The sequence below is a fragment of the Pyrus communis genome, chromosome 10 (genome assembly GCF_963583255.1).
Source record: "Pyrus communis chromosome 10, drPyrComm1.1, whole genome shotgun sequence".
Classification (NCBI taxonomy): domain Eukaryota; kingdom Viridiplantae; phylum Streptophyta; class Magnoliopsida; order Rosales; family Rosaceae; genus Pyrus; species Pyrus communis.
In genome coordinates this window covers 16,241-38,601 of record NC_084812.1, presented here as the reverse complement: position 1 = coordinate 38,601, position 22,361 = coordinate 16,241, and the positions used below count along the sequence as shown (strand labels likewise).

Below are 22,361 nucleotides of genomic sequence, written 5' to 3'. Positions count from 1 at the left end.
GGTTAAAACTTTTGACAGTCAATTTTTTTTTTTTTTTTTATATTTAAATTTAGAGGACATTCATATCAGAAACAAGTAACTGGATAATATTACAAACATGGTTTTTATCTGCTTACTTTGTACATAAGAATTTGTAACAATAGCCCGCCACAGAAATCCAAACTACCAGGTAATCTTAGGTTCGTACATAGTAAGGGAATAAGCGCAATGCATTGTGGTAACTTATTTCAGAAAGTCCTTCTTTGGTCATTTCTAGCATAGATGCGACATAGATGAGTACCTGCCATTGAGAAAGGATGTTCAACATTAAAAGTAAATGAAATACACTACCAGTTTGTATACATCCTAACCATATGGTACAAGTATCAAAACACACACCCACGGGTCCAAGAGATTCATGTAAAAAGATTTAATCACAAGGGTTTAGGGTTTGAATGACGGCCGTAGAAACTACAATGACAACTATAACGACCATATTTAAAACAGATAATGTGCAAGATTCGAGTTGTAAAACACACATGTTGCGAATACTTGCCGGGTGATTTAGTGCTGCTTTTGTAAGCGTTGAAGTGTCTCTTGCACTAGCCGTCGGAGCTGAAGAAATTTCTTGCAACTGAAGCTCTTCAAGGAGGGAAGCATCTCCTTCAATCAGATGCAGAGAACCTATATCAGATTTTTGTAATGCATTAGGTGCATGTTGGAACCCCCAGTCCCACATCGGACAGAGGGAGAAGAGAAGAGTGCTTTAAATAGAAATACCCCTCTCTAATTAACACCGAGGCCTTTTGTGATAAAACTCCACACCTGAGGATTGTGCAGATGGTTAAGTGGGGACAGTATCGGTGTTGTTGGAGTGGGCCCTCGGCCCGTCGACCTGAAAATTTCCACATGGTATCAGAGCCAGGGGACGGGCCCGTACTGCCACGTGATTGGGTGGGTCCCCATTGGCCCCGCGTGATTGTCCACGTAGGCCAAAGATGCCACGTGTTTGGGTGGGTCCCCATTGGCCCCGCGTGATTGGGTGAGTCCCGACATGGCTCCACGTGGTTGCCGATGTGTGGAAATTCACGTGTGACCCATAAGTGGGGTCTCACGTGCGGGGGAGTGTTGGAACCCCCAGTCCCACATCGGACAGAGGGAGAAGAGAAGAGTGCTTTAAATAGAAATACCCCTCTCTAATTAACACCGAGGCCTTTTGTGATAAAACCCCACACCTGAGGATTGTGCAGGTGGTTAAGTGGGGACAGTATCGGTGTTGTTGGAATGAGCCCTCGGCCCGTCGACCTGAAAATTTCCACAGTGCATCTATCTTCAGTAATATCTTTTCAGAAGGCACCTAGAAAAGAACAATTTAAAAAGAAATTGCATCTAATGCTGTCTAACGTTTACAGACACACACACACACACACACACACACACACACACACACGGACGCCCCAATCTAAATATGGAACTACCATCTTCAGCTTCCACTTTGCCTTGTTTACTTTCGTGGACATGAGAAATCCAGAGAATGAAAAGTAAGCACCAAGATGGCAAATTCAGGAACCATCAGCAGAACCTAGGTAAGAATGAAGAATCACGCCAGCAGGAAAAGGCCCTGAAGGTCTGACAAGAAAACATTAAATAAACCAATATACATGAGGCATTCATAGATGCTTTACTTTGGATGAACCCCATAAATTACAAGCTACGATTAACATAATAGAGAGAACAGCAGCATCTGTATACTTCATTATCTGAAGAAGGTCACCAAAAGCACGGACTCAATGGATGGATGCTGGCTATTTTAACTCTTTTGCAAGTTCAATTTGTTGCCTGAATACATTAACCTGCAGCGGAAACCTTACACGGTTACACATCAACAATTTTAAGGAATTACTTGATCATTCTTTGAGAGAGAAAATTATCCTATTTAGGAGGGAAAAAAATAATTCTAATCAGCCATTAAGATACCAGTGGCCTGAAAGGGGGTCGATTATGAGAAGGTTAATAGTCGCTTGTAGGGCAAGCGCCACCCTCCCGCTCTCATGAATAGGTTATGAAAAGGCTACAGGGATGCTTCCAGGCTAAGTATCGAGTCGCTACCGCAAAAAGGATTATATGTCATAACAAGATTGTAGAGAAGTCAACGATATCATTCCTGATATCTTGGCTTAGTTTAGGAAATAAATTTGTAATTGATTTGTATAGATTTATTTTCCTGTTGTATACCTAGAATGTAGGATAGTTTACTTCTCTGTCAAGAGTTCTTCTTTGTATAAATGTCTTGGTATCAATAGAAGAAAATCACTTCTGCAAAATATACTTTTACTCTATTTTACATGGTATCAAGAACTAGGTCAAAATCCTAGTTCTTGCCGTTGCCCCTTTTTTGCTATTTTTTAATAGCTTTTTCCGTCGACAGTCATGGCCACTAACAACCTTTCCAAAGGAGCCGCGGCTGATGCTAAGGCTGATGTTTCAAATCATTGTTTATCCATCATTCAGATCACCCGTCTATGATGTTGGTTTCGAAGCCGGTTAATGGGGACAATTACTCTACTTGGTCACATGCGATGAGGATCTCCCTGAGTGCCAAAAACAAGCTCGGCTTTGTTGATGGTACTGTCACACAACCTTCTGAGAAGATCAAACCGGATGACCATGCTACATGGCAGAGATGTAATGACATGATCGTTGCGTGGATTATCAACTCCATTGATTCAGAAATTTCTGATAGTATCCTCTACATGACTGATGTTTATGCAATTTGGGAGGAATTGTGAGAGTGTTATTTACAAAGCAATGCTCCTCGGATTTTCCAGTTACAACGGAACATCGCTTCTCTTACTCAAGACCAACTTTCAGTTGCTGCGTACTACACGAAGTTGAAGAAATTGTGGGATGAATTGGCGTCTTACAGTGACTCCACTTCCTGTATGTGCGGAGCGTAGAATGAAAGGAACAAGTTGATGCAGTTTTTTATGGGCCTGTTGACCCTAAAAATTACAAAGCCTACGTGGCGCGCAGGCCGAGTAACTAATAAACTAACTACGTCATTCGGTTGAATGCAGGGTGTGCTAACTCGTCGGCTGAGCTCGGCCGAGGAGTAAAATTTGTTGATGTTGTGTTGAGGACGTTGCTGACTTCTTTATCTTGCGACTGCGGCCGAGGAAGGAACAAATCTCGGCCTTTGGATTCTCGAGCCTGAAGACAAGACTGCTAGTTCTACGAAGTTCAATATCAAATTCGGCTCTCCAGGTGCCGAATGTAGTAACCTGGTAACACCTCACTTCGCCGAGAAGGCTAATGAGATGACCTCTGCCAATAAGGATTTGAAAATCCTTCTCGACCGAGACTTGGATAGATAACCAGTCGGCCTCGACGCAGTGCTGTTTATCCAAATTGAAGGTGCTTCGGGAATGGCTGATTCTACGGCAACAGTGTTGTTTATCCAAACTGAAGATGTTCGCCGGTTGTCTTCATAGTGCTGTTTATCCAAACTGAAGATGTGTCGGCGAAAAAAAAGAAAAAAAAATCTCAAGATGTTTGAGAGGTTTTGCGCAGGGCAGTTGTGTGTTGAATTGGAGGTCCCTTCTATGTTGCACGACCTCTTGTATTTATAGTGAAGTCTCTGCTCACAACCTGATGGTATTTGTAGAATTCAATTGCAACTTAAACTCTTAGACGTGTTGTAGAATCCAAGCCGTGAACATCCAACCATCTTTGATTAAATCACAACCATCTTTTATCCCAATCTCAATTACCGCGCCATTAGGTGAAATCACAACTGGATAAAATGGCATATGCCATCTTTTATCCCATATTTCCACGTGCATGGGTTCATAAAATAAACAGCACCTTTATTGGCTAATTATCTAGGCAAGTTACCCCGTGCTGGATGAGTAACCCAATTTCCTCCACCTTGTTGACCAATCAACAATGGTTATCAGATCATCTTTATCTAAGCCAGCTAACTTTGATCAAATTCCAATGATAATACGATCTCATCTTTATCTCCATTGTATTTTTATAAATGCATGGAAGATAATCTGGCATACTCCTAACTTCATTCATGATAATCATGCCATCTATCCACGAGATTGCACTAGTATCAATTCACACGGCATCATATCAGATCACCATGACTTTATCACCCAACTGTGCTCTAGATAATTCAATATATTATTAAGAGATAATTATTATGATAAAAATCACAACATTATTCCTTAACAATAACTAAAATTATCCTGACTCAGACACCTAATGGCTTAGAACTTCATTCACTCAATAGCCTCGATCATTCGGGCCGATTGTGTAATTTTGGGTCCAAACAAGGCCTCAATGAGTTCTATGGTGCCATTCGAGGACAAGTCTTACTAATGAATCCTTTACCCACTGTTCGTCAGGCCTATGCTTCAATTTCCCAGGAAGAGAAGCAAAGATCTCTTACTGCTTCATGTGGAGTCACTGAGACATCAACTATGGCTGTTCAACAAGGTGGTTTGCGATTATCTGAGTTCTTCAATCGTAAGCCCCCGCACTGTACTCATTGTGATCATGATTATCACACAATTGATACTTATTACCAACTTCACGAATATCCACCGGGGCATCGTCTTCACAAAGTCAAGCCTAAAAAAGGAAGACGGCTCTTCTTCTTCAGCAAATCAAGTTTCTGAAGGTGCCACTTTGGAGGAGATGAAGTCGGTGATGTCTGGGTTATCTGACACCCAATTTCAGCAAATCCTTCACATAATGAATAATAAATGAGGCGATGCATTCGTTCCTCCAAAAGCTAATGTCGCTGCCATGAAGACAGGTTTGTTGACATCCATTTTGCCCTTACATCGATGGATAATCGACAGTGGTGCGACGGATCATATAACCTCCTCATCATATTTACTCATTGATGGTGTCAAAAACACCTATTTGTCACCAGTTTTATTACCAAGTGGAGAGCAAGCTCGCGTAGTCTCCACTGGGAATGTCCCTTTGAGTTCTACTTTTTTGTTGCAAGATGTGTTGTGTGTGCCCACTTTCAAAGTAGTTTGATGTCTATGAGTCGAATTACAAATTGATTACATTGTTTCGTAACTTTTTTTCCTTCGTGGTGTATTATGCAGGACTTGACAACGAAGACGGTGATTGGTTTGGGTAAGCAACGTGGAGGGCTTTATTATTTAGTGGCATTGACTGCCACAACATCTGGTAGTCTACACCGAGTTTGCAACCTTGTTCTCTCCCCTACAGAGTAGTGGCATCAGCGTCTGGGTCACTTATCCTTTAGACTAGATTTCATGTTGAAACACCTGTTGCATTTTCCTTTTAAGTCAAATAATGCTTGTGATGTTTGTCCTTTAGCCAAGCAAAGTCGTTTACCTTTTGGTGTCAGTTCCATTACAACTACAAAACCGTTTGATTTGATCCATTGCGATATTTTGGGTCCTTATAAAATTGCTTTTACTTTTGGAGCAAAATATTTCTTAACTATAGTGGATGATTATTCCCGTTTCACATGGATTTTTCCCATGCAACATAAATCAGAAACACAACATATCCTCAAAGATTTTTTCTCTTTTGTTCACACTCAGGTTAATACATCCATTTGCCAAATAAGAGTAGACAATGGTGGAGAATTTTTTTCACTTCGTAGTTTCTTTCAAGACCATAGAGTAATTTATCAACACTCTTGTGTCTATACGCCTCAACAAAATGGGGTAGTTGAGCGCAAGCATCGTCACATACTTGAAATTGCTCGTGCCTTGCGTTTCCAAGCTAATCTTCCCCTCTTCCCCTTCATTTTTAGGGTGAATGTGTGCTAACGGATGTCCATCTCATTAATCGTCTCCCTACCCTACTCTTTTCCCATCAAACACCTTTTGAACGGCTTTACTCTAAACCACCTTATTTTTCCCATCTTAAAGTCTTTGGTTGTCTTGCTTATGCAACCGATACCCATATAATTTGCACCCCCTCCCCCCGAGCTCACAGATGTGTCTTCCTAGGGTACCCTATTGGTCAAAACAATCTTACCATTCACAAATTTTTTTACTAGCCAAGATGTTGTTTTTCATGAACATATTTTCCCTTACCATTATTCTTTATCTTATACCTTACCCATCACTGCACCAACACCTGCATCATCCTCAGCCATCCTTACTTCCAAACCCCACTTTACCGTGCCCTTCTTCACCTCCACCTCATTCTCCACCAACTGAGTCTCGTGATTCTCCTTCTGCCATCCTTCAGCCCAAGTCTTTTCCAGATTCTCATGTCCCTGCCGTGCCTTCTTCACTTCGTATTGCACTGCATTTAGAGTCCATTTCTGCACTGTTCGTGCCTCTCCTACACTAGTGCTTCGTCGCTCTAGCCGTCACTCATCTCCGCCTCTAAAGTTACGGGACTACGATTGTCCTACTCTCAAGCTTACCTAACCAGTTTCTCCGTTATCTTCATCGTCTAGTCACACCACACGTACACGTTATCCCCACTTGCTAATTATCTTACTTATCATCATTTCTCATTCACACAACAATCTTTTCTTGCAACTATTACTCAACAGGTTAAACCTCAGACTTATTTCAAAGCTGATGCTTTTTCTCATTGGCAGGCTGCCATGGCTTCTGAATTACAGGCATTGGAAGCTAACAATACCTGGACTTTCACCCCTCTTCCCGTTGGCAAATCTCCTATTGGTTGTTGTTGGGTCTACAAAATCAAGCATTGTTTAGATTGCTCCATTGAACGTTATAAAGCTCGTTTTTTTGCCAAGGGTTATACACAGCTTGAAGGTATTGACTTTCATGATACTTTCTCTCCCACCGCCAAAATGATCATTGTTCGCTGCCTCTTAGCTCTTGCTGCATCTCGTCACTAGTCCCTCCATCAACTTGACGTCAATAATGCGTTTCTTCATGGTGATCTTCATGAAGAAATATATATGCTTCCTCCTCCGGGTCTCCGGCGACAGGGGGAGAATTTAGTTTGTCACCTTAACAAATCTTTATATGGATTGAAGCAAACATCTTGTCAATGGTTTGCAAAGTTTTCGAAGCTATTCAATCTGCTGGTTATGTCCAATCAAGGGCTGATTATTCTTTGTTCACACGGCAGCAAGGCAAGTCTTTTATAGCCATCTTAATTTATGTTGATGATATTTTGATCACTGGCAATGACCCTAATGCAATTGAGGCTCTCAAAACATTCCTTAATAATCATTTCATGATCAAAGACCTTGGTGACTTGAAATACTTTCTGGGCATTGAAGTGTCATGTTGAAGAATGGGGTTTTCATTTCCCAACGTAAGTATGCTTTAGAGATTTTGAAGGATGGTGGTCTCTTGGGAGCTCGCCCAGTTGAGTTTCCCATGGAACAAAACCTTAAGCTTTCAGACAATGGTGAGTTGCTTAAAGATCCGGCACAGTATAGGAGGTTGGTGGGCTGATTGATCTATTTAACAATTACTAGGCCAAACATAACATATTCAGTGCATGTGTTAAGTAGATTTATGCATGAACCTCGCCATCCACACATGGAAGCAGCTTTCCTAGTTTTGAAATATATAAAGAGTTCTCCTGGACAAGGTTTGTTTTTCTCTTCTAAAAATGACTTGACCTTGAGTGCATATTGTGATTCAGATTGGGCAGGATGCCTTACGACACGAAGATCAATTACATTGTATTGTGTTTTTTTGGGCTCTTCATTGATCTCTTGGAGATCAAAGAGACAAAAGACCGTATCTTTGTCATCAGCTGAGGCCAAATATAGAGTCATGACTGGAACCTGTTGTGAACCATCGTGGCTTCGATATCTTCTAAGGGACTTGGGTTTGTTGCATCCAAAACCGGCCTTATTGTATTGTGACAACAAAGCAGCCCTTCATATTGCTGCTAATCCAGTTTTCCATAAACGTACTAGACATATAGAGATGGATTGCCACTTTATTCGAGATAAGATACAAGATGGTTCCGTTGTCACACGATTTGTTCCCTCTTCACACCAACTTGCATATGTATTCACAAAAGCATTGGGGAAGGACACTTTCTCGAGTATTATACACAAGTTGAGAGTTCTTGACATCCACTCTCCAACTTGAGGGGGAGTGTAGAGAAGTCAATGATATCATTCCTGATATCTTGGCTTAGTTTAGGAAATAAATTTGTAATTGATTTGTATAGATTTATTTTCCTGTTGTATACCTAGAATGTAGGATAGTTTACTTCTCTGTCTAGAGTTCTTCTTTGTATAAATGTCTTGGTATCAATAGAAGAAAATCACTTCCTCAAAATATACTTTTACTCTATTTTACAAAGATTTTAAAGAAGGCTATACAAATAAAGGATTTTCTCAATGTATGCATTGGTTTTGGTCATTCTTATTGTTATGGCATGGTGTGTGCATAAATTGTGTTTTACTTTTTGTTGACCTTTATTTCTTTCTTGGTGTGAGTGTTTGTTTGATGGCCACTTACTAAATTTTACTCTTTAAAGTTTTCCCTTTGTGCGTTTCAGGTGAGCGATGTGTTTAAGTCCAAAACTTAGACAGGTTTGTCTTTCCTTGTACAGTTATGTAATTTATAAATTCTTATTATCATACGAAGCTCAATCAGTCAATCATTAGGTTTAAGTCACTCAACGTGGAAGTATTGCAACAAAGACGATGAAGACCCAAGATCATCTCATAATACAGGTTTGGAACATCCATTGCATAAGCATCTGCATAATTGCATATCTTTGTCCAGTGATTTCTGCCCAGACAACTATTTGTTCATACTCTTGACGTGACCTGTGACTGGGACTGAATATACTAAGACACAGCATGCTCGTGTCCTATCACCAGTTGATAGGTGCCATGACTATGAGCTGGCGACTGCTAATGGTATACATGAAAATATCCTCTCTGAGGTGGAATTTTTGTGTGGTACTGATGAGCTTATTCATTTTAGGTTTTATCGTGTGTGCGCGCGCGTGTGTGTGTGTATATGTGTGTGCGTGTGTGTGTGGATGTTAGGTCTCAGTCGCCATCATGCTTCTTCCCCGCAGCTCTTAGAAAACCCTAGCATAGTACATGTCCATAATCATCTGAGAAGAGCTCTTAACTCATTTTTGCATATAACTTTAGAATCTTAGATCCAGATTCATTTCAAACTCTCTTAATCTGTTGATGTTCTATTTGGAGAGGTTTGTGCTATTTTTGAATCTTCATTTGCATATCATTTAAAATGCATTCATTTCTCATTGATGCCACAAGTGAAGCTAGAGCGTGAGTTGCCACTGTTGTGAAGACCTTGCACTGATCCCCTTGAGGAATTTCAAGTTGCACAAGAGGTACAAGCTGCTCCTTTAGCATAGTTTAGGGATTAAGCTTATCTACGTGAATGATTCTTGTATGAACTTGATTTTCTGCTAGTGGATAGAGCTCTCTGGAGTTCTGCCGGTTTTTTACCCAGTTAGGGGTTTTCCGGACACAAATCTTGTGGTGTGATGTTTTGATGGTTCATGTTTATATTGCTATCAAATATTAATAATAGATACTTTGGATGCGGTCTCTAGTCCCTAACATTCTTTGACTAAAATCTTAATGGTATTCAAAGTTTGATCAAAGTCCATTGACTTTGTACACCTCATTTACTATTAATATTTATATTTTTATAATTTTGACATTAATTGTTTGATATTTTATGAGATTTATAATTCTATAAATTTAAAGTTTCCTCATTATAATACTATTAGAAACGGCTACAATAAAAAAATTCAAACATAACAATAAGAAATAATAAATGGCAAAAGAATGTATCCATAGTATTAAAAAAATTGGTACATTTTACAAAAAAAAAAAAAAATGGTACATTTCACTTATAACAAAGTGGTACATTGATAAGGAAGAATGGGTACATTATAAATAGATTAGGGTACAAATAAAAGATAAAAAAATTACAAATGAAATTTTAAAAAATATGGGCGCAATGGGTACAAATTAAAACTAAAAAGAAAATACTACAATTTTTTTTTTAAAAAAAGTTGCAAATTAAAAGTGGGTACAAATTAAAAATATAAATATATAATACAAAATTTAGCCATAAAACATAAATATACCATATGTAATTTTTCTATTATTGATTAATTATACAATGTCACGTAATGGTAAACACATGGGCACAAATAGAAATAAAACTTTAAAAAATATGGGCACAAAAAGAAATTAATATATGGGTACAAATTAAAATTGAAAAGAAAATTGGTACAAATTAAAAAAAGGTTTGCAAATTAAAAATAGGCACAAACTAAAAATAAAAATATATGATAAAAAATTTAGCCATAAATATAAATATACTAATTGTAACATTTTTAGCACTAAATGAATATATTTAAAAATAAAAATATTTTCTTATTAAAATAATTAATGATATTATTAATACCCAAGGACCTTGATCAAACATTGAAAAGTAATAAGGTTTTAATCAATGGAGTAGCAAAAGGAGGGATGATAACCTAATTTCTCTTATTAATAAACTGTTAACTAAGTGTTACTTGGTAGTACTAATTTAATATCTCACTTAAGTATGAGAATGCTCATAATATCTGCTGTCTGATGGTTGTTATGACTTAGAGTTTTATCTTGAGTGTTTTGGGGTAGATATAGAAATGTTTTGTGTACGATATCATACATTGTGCAGAAGGTTCTGCCTGATTTCAATTTCAGGATGGGACTAGACGATGGCAGCGAGCATGGGACAAGCTTTGGTGGACCTAAATTTAGAGTTTAAAGGAAAATAATGTTTTGTGATTTTATCGCGTTTTGATTTACAAACTATCTTATTCCCTTAAAGTTTGTATAGAATTTTGCTACTACACTTTCGTTCCCTTGAAATAAAGGTTCCAAGTTAAATAATTGTTATTTTTACTCTTTACTTCCGTTTTATAAGAAGTTCATTAATGCCCTGAAAATCCTTTTTTCATATATTTTTCCCGGTGTGTTGCATATAATTATTATTATTTTATTTGGAGAAAGAAACGAAATTTTTTTGCTTATGGCAATAAGATTACACAAGTGGTCAATATATCCACAATTTAATAAACAGAAAGCAAGCAGCTACATATCATCCAACATTAGTTCAGATGAGTAGAAATGACCAACATATATGAGCAATTAAAGAATTGGTTTGGAATGATAAAAACCTGGTCTGTGAAACATATAAATTCCGCTATCACAAAGAATAGAACTTCACTAGAAAAATTGCCCGCACTTCGCTATGGGTTTTGGAACTATTATCCACAACAGGCATGAATAATTTGCATAGAAAGGTGCACTACAAAGTATTAGTCAGCTCATGCAATACATACAAATTTTCAAGCTATTATCCACAACAGGCATGAATAAAGTGCACAAAAAAATATTAGTCAGCTCATGCATAACATACAAATTTTCAAGCTTTGAATTGCCTTGTTCGCAAGTCAGTATTCTGTTCTGTTTACAACCATTGAACTTATTATGTGAATCCAAAGTGGAAAAGCCAGGAAGACATTCACAAACCCAAATCAAACTCACCAAATCTGACATTAAAGAATAAATTATATAAAGTGACATATTGAAAGAAACTCAAAAGAGATTAGAAAGAAAAAGAGATTGCACCGGAGGAAGTGGGAAAGCGAGGAGAGACGCAGGTGTAGAGGTCAATGGAGAAAGCCACTGCCAAGAAACCCAAGCTTGAAGAAGCCCTCTTTGATGCGATGGAACAACATGCTAGGCAATACAGAAAACAAATGGAACAAAACCTTAACCAAACAAAAGGAATAAGCAATTATTAAAATATTAGATACATTAGATGAAACAATTTAATAAAACTCCAGGAATTATTTGTTAAGACACATGAAATTCCCTATTTAAGATTCTAGATAGAATGGAAAAAACGTAATTGAACTAACGATTAAGAATTGAAGTTACTTTTGTTAACATAATAACATTTATTTGCAAGGGATTGATATCGTTTATATTTTATTGCATCAATGTATATAGGGCTTGTCACTTTATAATGAGTTACACTACAGTCTCCTTCGATTTTACATATATATATTTTGGTGAGAGATACAAATAAGGATAACTTGGTACGAAAACAAAATACGACATCTTTTAACATAAAAAATTAAAAGCGAAAACAAAAATGGCAAAGATAAAAAACAAAATCCAATTAAATAATCGAAGAAAACAATAGAAATATCCATCAAGAATTTCAAAAAAAATAAATTAAAAAAGGGGAATTATACCAAATCCTTGGACGAACGCACAAATATAGCCCCGAAATCCTAGAAGTAGATGACTCCTTTTACCCCAAAAGCTCATAAGTGAAGAAAGAAGACGACGACGTAGTTATTTGTTGGTAGTGATTTGCAGCTGACCCAGTTAGAAGATGATAAGTGCCTCTAAATTGCTTCCCACCAATCCGACTCTTCAACTTCAAATGGGAAAATAACAAATCAATTTGGTTCAATCGAGTGAAATCACATTGTTCTGGAAATGATAAAAGTCATTCATGTAAGAGATATTCACACATTCCCTTCATACCCACAATGGACTTGTTTGCACAACGACAAATTATTTAAGCATTTTTAAGCAAATCCAGAATGACACATCTTTCTCTAACAATAAAACGCAATTGTATTGTCTCTCTTTCTAGAAAATATAAAAAGTTTCAAATTCATGCACACAGAGATAGTACTTTAAATTTTTTTTTTATATAACATGAGACGTGGATAATATTATTTATCCAAAAAAATATGTACAATTTTCTTTGTTAAGTTCTTCGATTTAAAAATCTCAATTTCACAAACATGGCAGAATTTTAATGATCTACAATATACAGAAAAATAGTATTATCCAGCATAGAATATAGCAGAAGAAACTATAAAAAAAATATCTAGCATTACATCTTCGGTATATTTATCAAACACAGATTTGATGTGTGTGTAAGTAAATCTTTTAGGGTTGTCAATTGGCTAAAAAATATTTTGGAAAATAATCAAAAGAAAACACTTTTAGTTGGCTATAAATATTTACCAAGGTCTGTTCAGCAATAAAACTCAGTTCATGTGGAATTGGGGGAAAGAAAAGGTTCAAAACTCTAATCATCCAAATAGAACCTATTATGTTAAAATGGTTCGTGAATAAGGTCAGCAGTGGTATTTGCAAATAAACAACGATGTTAACTCTCACGTATACGTTCACTGATTAGATTCGATTGAATACCATTTTCTCGGGATGTAGAGCTCGGTGATGATTGACTCCTCGTTTTGCATCTTGTCGATTAAGATAATAACCTAGAAACCAAGATCAAACAAACATAGAAACATATATGAGAAATTACACGAATCAGCAAGGATTTTAAAGATTCGGAATGTAATGAAGAGAGGAAAACATGCTTATATGGCTAATATCATCAAAGAAATTGCAAAAAACAACAAATGGGGAAAATTACAGAACATGGGCATTTCCTAAAACTCCCATCATGTTTTCCATTCCAAATTTTTTTGGGCATACAAAATGAAGCTTATGGAATGAAGAGTAAGACTATTACCTTTGCCAGACCCAAAGTGGTTGCAAAAGCTTGAAAAACCACATGCCAATCCTACCAAAGTCGAATCGACAACCGAAAGGAAACCCATTAAACCACATTCCAATTCAACCAAAATTCAAACTTCACCTCAAATTAGATCAACAGAAAGAGAAATAGGGGAAAACCCAAATGCCATAGGATAGAAAAACAGGGGAGAGGGAGAGAGGGAGAAAGGGAGAAAAATGGAGATTACAATGAGTGAGTGGGCAAAATTTGAAAGCTTCGGTGAACTTGTGGCTCCCCTACGACTCGTTGCATCAATAGGATTAGAAGATTCTGGAAATAAAAAAATTACCGAACGACCATAAATTCAATTAAATAAAATTTTAAGAATTTCGTAAAATCCTGGAACGAATGCTCACAAAAGATGAATAACATATAAATTTAAACAACAAAAAAAATTGAAAAATACCTCAACAGAACAGATGGGCAATAGTTATAAACTATTGGCCTGGAAATAGTTGACAAACCACAACCCCATGTCCATGATTTCAACACTGTCGATGTCATCACCTGAAAAGGTATGTAATATATGTTCGTTAATTTCTACAACTAAAATAAAAAACCAACATACTTACTCATGTGTTATGTTTTGTGAAAATCCAAATGAAAATGTATTAAAAAAAATAATAATAATTATACAGTAGCAACTCTTCATAGAATTCTTCTTCTATCTCCTCCACTTTTTGACCACGATGTCTGCTTCCATATATTAGGTAAACAACACGTGAATACATTTAGGATAGAAAATAAACGTTTATGTTAACCCTGCACCAATCAGCTAAATTTCGCAGTTAGCACAACATTTTCATTCCCTACTTAACAGTGAATTAACTATCTACCACTGCCGGATAAATAAGCATTGCTCTTAAAATGATACTTATTAAACTTAACCTTCTTCTTAATTAACATGAAACCGCAGATAATCACCCAAACCAAACTGTTATTCAGTATATAAAGCAAATTACAAACACTTGGAACAAACATTTCAAATTATAAGATCTAATTATGCAATTTCAACTCGATTTTACTCCGACACAATCAAATTTCACACAACTAAACACGAAACGCATCGAATTTGAGGGCTTAAGAGCAGCATTACGTGCAAAAACTGAAATTTCAAACACCTCGGGCGATCAGAAGCAGAAGGAAGAAGGCCGAGCAATCTGGCACACCTAAAGGAGCTCAGAATCTTCTCGCCGACCTTTGACAAATCCATCGCACCCCCTTAATAGGGGACCAAAAACGAAACCCCAGAGCTCTAACTGCCCTCGCTCAAATCGCCATTGAACACAAACGGATTCGCCAAAACACTGCCGAAGGGAGACAGATTCAGCTGCATTTCAATTCGAACCATGGAAAATGACTAACCCAATTTTCAATCACTTAAAAGTAGATCGAGTAAGAGAGAAAGTATACTGTCGTAATAAAAAAAAATCAGGCAATCATGATTTTCTATCAGAACAACCAGGAAGAGAATAAAATCCCCTAAAATCCCCAAGAGCAGAGAAAGAACTCACCGAAATTGAATCGAATGGAGAGAACGAACCATTGATGAGGAAAGTGGCAAACCAAGGAGAGGGGCGACGTATGAGTGAGTTTTGGGCTGTGGGTTTCGGATTTCTCGTTCAGAGGAAATGGAGAGGATTCTAGGGTTCGGGGAAGCAAAGAGCAGGGAGAAATAAGGAGGTGCCATCCGGATACCCAAAAACGAAACGATTTCTAGGGTTTGATGGAGATGAATGTGCAAAATGAGAGAAAAGAAAACTAATAAGGGAAATTAATATCTCTGATGATTCCCCCAAAATCTGACCTAACACACTAACAAATTCGAAAATAATCCACAACAAAAAGGCAGAAACATGACAATCTAAGCTGATAGAAAAAAAAAAAAAATTTAAAAAGCACTTATCTTTCGAAATCCAGGCATGCAGCGGTAGATCCGGATAAACCGTATGGTTTTCTCTGACCATCCCCACTCTCCCACTTCTGAAATCCATGACTCATACCTCTCCCCTTCGCTCTTTCCATCGTCATCTCTCTCTCTCTCTTTCTTCCGCTCTCTGTCAGAGTCTCCATCCCCCCGAAACCCTCATTCAAGGACAGCAAATGAAACTGTACACAAAACCCTCGAATTCAGTCAAAACCGAGAAGACAAAACCCATTTTCCCACTTTCGAAATCCATCACCTATACCTCTCCCCTGCGCTGTCTTCCCATCGGCATCTCTCTCTCTGTCTGTCTCTCTCTCTCTCTTTCTCTCTCTGTCTCTCTGTCTCTCTCTGTTTCTTCCGCTCTCTGTGAGAGCTTCAATTCCCCGAAACCATCAGTGAAGGGAAGCAAATGCAACCCTACACGGCAACCCCTTAATTCACTCAAAACCGAGAGGACAAAATTGTCCTTCCAACCTAGTCCACATATAATGGGTTTCTTGCAAATAAGGTGAAATGAAGGGGTAATTCGTCCTAAACCCTCCGGACAAAATCACCCTTATCAGTTCAAATAATACCCTTCAAACCCAACCCAATTCTCATGGTTTTATTCTAAATAAGATGAAATCAAGAGGCAAACAATTGACTGTAGCCCAATGAACAGTCAATTGCTCCTCAATTTTAGAATAGATAATGTGATCTAAATAATTGATGACACATCAAAAGCTTTACTCATAAACGTCCTTATTAGATAGCAAGGAAAACCTTCAAATGGGGTGAATGTTAGGCCATTTCCAATCGAACCGGCCATAGGGCCATATGTGAAATTCCGTCCCCAAATTTCACTCTTTAAAATTACATATTTCATATTCTTAGTTTCGACGCGTTTATAATTACGACGTATAGTTTTTTTTTTTCGATAAGTAAAAGGATGAAAACGCCCTTAATGAACTAAACGGACTTTTCGATGATGTATTTAATTCCTACATGTTTTGTCACTTTTATTTACATATTTGGATAGAGCTCGACCTCACGAGTGCTTAGGCAAAAACCGTTCGCCAAACAGAGTTATATTAATGAGATATAAACGAGCAAAGGCAGGGGTGAAATGGTCATTTGACCATTATTGGGAAGGCTCCAGATTTGCTGGAACACTGATTTGGTGCCACGCGTGTGGCTAGGATGGAGAGATAAGGAGAGAAATGAGGGAAATGAGGGAGAGACGGGCCAATCAGGAGGGAAGGAAAGGAGGGGAAATGAGGGAAAAAGACAGGAGGGAACCGGTAGACCCGGTCCCTTGCCTTCGACCCGCAACCCGACCCAACGATGCTTTTCATGATGATTTTTTGGTGAATTGAAGCTATTCACCCCCTGGTATCAACCTAGCATCCTTTCCTCTTCCATTTCCACTCAAAAACCAACGGAATTTGGTCTTGATTTTGTGAAAAACAGCACAGTGGATGAGACGGGTTCTTGGCGGTGATTCACCAAACCAGAAGCTAACTCCATCAACCACCATCACCAATAGACTCCACTCAACCTCAGGAACAAAGCTCAAGCAGTGGTTGAGGCGTCAGAGTTTGTCTTGGGGTCGAATCGAGAACACTAATTCCTAGGGTTTTTTACGGATCAAGGGCATTTTTAGGTGTTTCCCGGTCAAATTGGACTTCGGCCCAGGTATAAAAGTTCTTCCCTTGTTGTGTTCTACAATTTTGTTAAATTTGGTAATTTTTGGGGTTAGGTGAAGTTTCCGGCAAGTCGGGGTAACCGGCAGCTGCATGCGGGGCGCGTGGTCCGGGGACCTACTTGACCCTTCTTGGCTAAATTTGATACCCTAATTTCATATGTGACATCCAATGGACGAAATCCCATCGTTCGAACATATATTCGTTAGGATCCGCAACTTGATCATTATAACCATTGACGATTTGACTGTTGGATCGTCACCAAACTTTAATGCGTTATAGTACGTAATATTTGAGGACCTTAGGAACTTACGGATCGGTAATCCAACGTATGGATCTTCCTGAATTGAACTTCTAAGTTTGTAAAACCCAACATTGACCACCTCTTAATTTTAGCGATTGGCAGAGATCCGACCTTTGGATTATTCCAAAATTTTAGGATATTATTCTAGAAGATTAATGAGGCTCTTGGGAAATTACGGATTGAAAATCCGCATGAGGATGTTTCAGATTGAATTACGCAAGGTTGTGGACCTTACCGTTGACAGAGAGTTGACTTTTGGCACATGTCTCGAATCGTTCTTAAATACTAAAATTAGTACTACTAAAAACTAAGTGAAGTCTAGTGGGTCTACATTGGTTCATGAGTGACTTTAATACATGTGATATGGTTATTACCCTGATTTCGTATGTAGTAACCTTTGTGGATATGACTTGGTTTTATAAATGTGTTTTCTATTAAAATGTGATTTTAAATAATTAGCCATTGACCTATTATTATGAAATGTGATTTGATTTGTGCATTGGGAATATTTGTGAAATGTGATTTGAAATGCATGTTGGATTGTTTGTTAAATATGAAGGCTAGCAGTGGACCGTTTACCCATTGTCATGGGGATTTGTTGCTTCGATATCGTTTCATTTCTTGCTTCATTGATCCATTCTAAATTTAGTGCTTGTACTTGTTTCATTTCGTTCGCCCTTCATGAATTGAGTAACTCGATTCATGTCTTGTTTCTTCGAGCCGTTGTTATGTTTCTTGGACTTCCGCTCGGTTCCATTGATTGTCCGAACTTGTATCCTGCTTTGGATTTCATTGACTGGTCCGATATCCATTGAACTCAGTGATTCCGTTGAGTGGTTCGGAACCATATCCACTCGGATTCTGTTGAGAGGTCTGAAATCCCTTCTACTTCGCAATTCCTTTGAGTGGTTCGGAATCGTATCCTGGTTTTGATTCCGTTGAGTGGTCTGGAATCCCGCTTGATATTTTGGTTCCGTTGAGTGGTCAAAAACCCAATGTTGTTAGACTTCGTTGAGTGGTCCGAAATCACATCATTGACTTTGTTGATTCGATCTAAAATGAGAAAGCTTCAGAGATGTAGGCTTCGGCCAAACTGTTGTCGCTCTAGCCTTGCATTTTGGTGTATTATATGAGTTATTAATTGATGTGATTGTGGAATGGTGTTGGAAAGTATATGTGTGTGTGAATGCCAAGATGACAACTTTTGTTTGGCTTATGGTTGGCGTGTAGTGTGGTACTCTATGTTTTCTGCTAGGAAGTGTTTTACGAAAAGTTCAGAGTTTAACAAGTGATGAATTACGAATAGCTTGATCCTGTTGGAGGGTACGTAGACAGTCTAACAAAGAGGTTAAATGCAGTCATAGAGTAAACGAAAGATCACTGCGCAATTCGAAGCTTGAGTCCCGGAGGTGGGGTATGTTAGATATACGAGTACTTTGTGACGTCGCGTGTCGATCCTATACGTATGTCGAGATTGGGTCGTGACACCATAGGCCAAATGATAGCCATTTTTTGACACAAAACCCATCTCCAATAGAGGTCTGGGTCAAAAAATCCTAAGACCCACCGAGCCAAAATCTAGTTGTATGGCCAGCGGGTTGGCCATCTTTAGTCAGCCAGCCAACCCTTTCAGTTGGGCCCAGCTGTATTATTTTTTAAGACGAAATTAAAAAAAAAACATTCTAATTTTTGTCCTATAAATATCTAGGACATTTCTACACCATTTCTCACATTCTTCTCACACTTCCATATTATCTTACCTCATTTTGTTTTAATTATTCACCATTTATTCACCTCAAACACTCTTTCCATACACACCCCTCTCTTACTTCTTCCAATAATCCTTCTTTTAATTTTTTCAATATTTTCAAATGGCCACATCTTCAAGTGGCACACAAAATATGTTCGGAAACCTTATTTTAATATGGTAGTTTTTTGCAAGTGGCTCTTTACCACAGTGGTGGAAATGTGTTGTGCCCTTACATGATGGCGTGGGTTCGAACCCCATCGGTGAGTAATCTAACATCTACCTAACTGACAGTATCGCTTAATTAAAAAAAAAAAAAAAGTTGTTTAATTCAATTAACCAATAAAACTGAAGAATAAATTTAAAATAATAAATTATTCAGGGGCTAAAAAATAACCCTATTGGGTTGGAAATGATATATAAATATGATCCAATATTGTTCATTAAAAAATAATTTCTTGCAGGGACAGTGGGCTAAACATAGCCCCTTCGGTTAGATATGACCTTAAAGCTAGAAGTTCAAGTTGTTCAACCCAAGAGCCAAGTAACATACATCTTCGTTACCTTAGCTACTCTGAATCCTTGTTAATCAGGGAAAATGCTATGAAAGTAATTTAAGGGTTCCGTGAAATTATCCAAGTCCAGTGAAATGTTTCGTGTTTTCCAATGAAATCAAGCTAGGTTTTGAAGCATAAAAGTATGGAGGGATAGGGATTATCAGAATGGAGCTCCTCACTTGAAGTTATTGATTAAAACCCGAATTGTACATTTGCATACAGCTAAACAGAAGGTACATAACTAAACTAAAGAAGAAGAAAAGATAAATCTTCAAAGCCAACCTCTCCAACTGCAGCAGAGGGTGTAGACTCGAAGAATTGTTTTAGAGTGTTGAGCTAATGGTTGTCCTCTGTGCAACATACCTACAGATATGCAAGAAAAGGAAAGGTCAAAGAACAATGCAATTGAAAACGTGAATCTCGATTCTCGACCCGAGAGGGAGGGAGGGAGGGGGGGAGAGAGAGAGAGAGATTTACCAGGTATGGAGACCGATGCAGGGAATTGCGCAAGGATAGGACTCACTAAGCTGCTTGACCAAGTTCCAATCTCTCTGAAAGAGAATATTAGAATGAGAATGTTGTTATACGCATAATGTGGTCACTAAATTATTAGCTGAAAATACAAACTCATGAAAATGAGGTAGAATAGTTTTAAATCTTATAGGGAAGAAATCGGTGATAATTTTTAACGAGCTTGTGAGGCTAACCCCATCACCCCTTTTAATTTAGATAATATCGTTTGCTAGAAAAAAATTAGGGTAAATCTCAGTTTATTACCCTCAAGTTTTGTGGTTTTCAACATTTGGTACATGAACTTTTTTTTCGTCACAGAATCATAACTAAAGTGTTATTTTTGGGGACAGTCTCATACATCCGTTAGTCCGGCTATTACGTCTTCGGTTAACTGATGACGTGGCGTCCATGTGAACAATGACTGGCGCCATGTGTCATCAAGGAATCCACGTGGAAATTCAAAATTCAAATTTTTTTTTTTTTGGTCGTCTTCTACCTCCCCCACCTTCCCTTCCTCCCTTATCCCTCCATTCTCTCCTCTGCACCAACCCACCAAACCCCTCCTCTCCTCTCTTCTCCTCTTCGACTCGTCATACATCCACCCTTCCCCCTCCATCATCGACTCCACCCATCTAACCCACCAAACCCTAATCTGCATTGTGCCCACTCTAGCTGCTCGCCCTTCCCTCCCCCCAAAACCATAATTTGTATTTTCTTAATCCTAATTTCCTAATCATCTCAAAACTTCCACATCAATTCATCTTATAATTTCAATAATCTGTAATAATCCCAAAATTTAACTGCATATCGTACAATGTCGTTCAAGTCGCGAATCCTTCTCGAGAAACCTTTCCTCTTCCTCGACAACCACCACCCTTACCTTTTCATCAACCTCCTCCGTTTTTCACTCACCCAAAACAATTTCGACGACGATAGCCTCATGGTTCAATTCGCCGATGTCCAAGACAGAGACGGGCACCAATTCGGTGTGCTCTTCGATCCCCTTGGCATCGTGACGGCTTGGAGGAGCCCATTGTACGATTTGATGGGCAAGCTCGAGCAGGTCGAGCGCGAACTTAGGCCGATGGTGCTGGCACTGGTGGCGAGTGCAAAGGACGAGTAGACAGGGAGAAAAGAAAGAGGGGTTGGTAATGGGATTGGATGTGAGGGTTCGAGAGAAAGATGGGAGGGGAGTGGCGCCGACGAAGGAGGAGGAAGGGAGATCATGGCTTTATGTGTTGGGAGAAGAAGAAGAAACAAAGAGGAAGAAGAAGATCAATTTTTTTTTTTTTTTTTTTTTTTTTTTTGAATTTCCACGTGAACCTCTTAATGATACGTGACGCCTAGTCATTGTTCACATAGACGTCATGTCATCAGTTAACGAAAGACTTAACAGCTAGACTAACGGATGTATGAGACTATCCCAAAATTAACACTTTAGGTATGACTCTGAGATAAAAAAAAAATTTCATGTACCAAATGTTAAAAACCACGAAACTTGATGGTAGTAAACTAAAATTTATCCAAAAAATTAATACCTATTTTTCAGAACTTAAAATAAGAAAAGGGAAAAGGTATGAGATGGGAAGCGGTACGTACCTCAGAGACTCCATTAACGGCAAAACAAACAACGCCAGAATTAAGGGTTGCTGCAATCAATTGGGGTGCCTTGTCAAAGATTCTTGGGTCTTCCAGGTGACAATATGCGTCAAACAATTTCAGCATCTGCCTCTGCCACTTTTCTCTGCTGCAAAATTGCAAATTGCAAATTGCAAGAGTTTTGAAATAGCCCGCCGTTAGTTGAACTTTGCTGAGCCTGATTTACAGGTTACATTCGAGACGTCGTTGTTCCCTAGGTGCAGGTTGTTTCGAGCCAATCCAAAGCCAAACAGCCCGGTGGAGTGGAGGCAGCCGGACCGGAGTCACGGATGGGCCTCTCCGCTCGTAAGTCGATTTGTTCGTTAAAGTCATTAGCCACCCGTTTTTCTCCACGAGTACACCATTGAGTTATCTTGTGGAGCCCACTCCAG

General features: G+C 38.4%; 1 long non-coding RNA gene and 1 pseudogene across 1 annotated transcript; both read right to left on the bottom strand.

The window, feature by feature from the left end:
* Positions 1–252: 252 nt before the first annotated feature.
* LOC137746831 (uncharacterized) lies at positions 253–22,299 on the bottom strand (annotated as a pseudogene).
* Positions 11,237–15,796, bottom strand: LOC137748880 (uncharacterized). The gene is made up of 8 exons (XR_011070125.1): positions 15,116–15,796; positions 14,723–14,931; positions 14,008–14,108; positions 13,789–13,871; positions 13,557–13,607; positions 13,229–13,299; positions 12,250–12,437; positions 11,237–11,728 (listed from the first exon to the last, which is right to left on the bottom strand). It is a non-coding gene; the product is annotated as an uncharacterized lncRNA (long non-coding RNA).
* Positions 22,300–22,361: the final 62 nt, after the last annotated feature.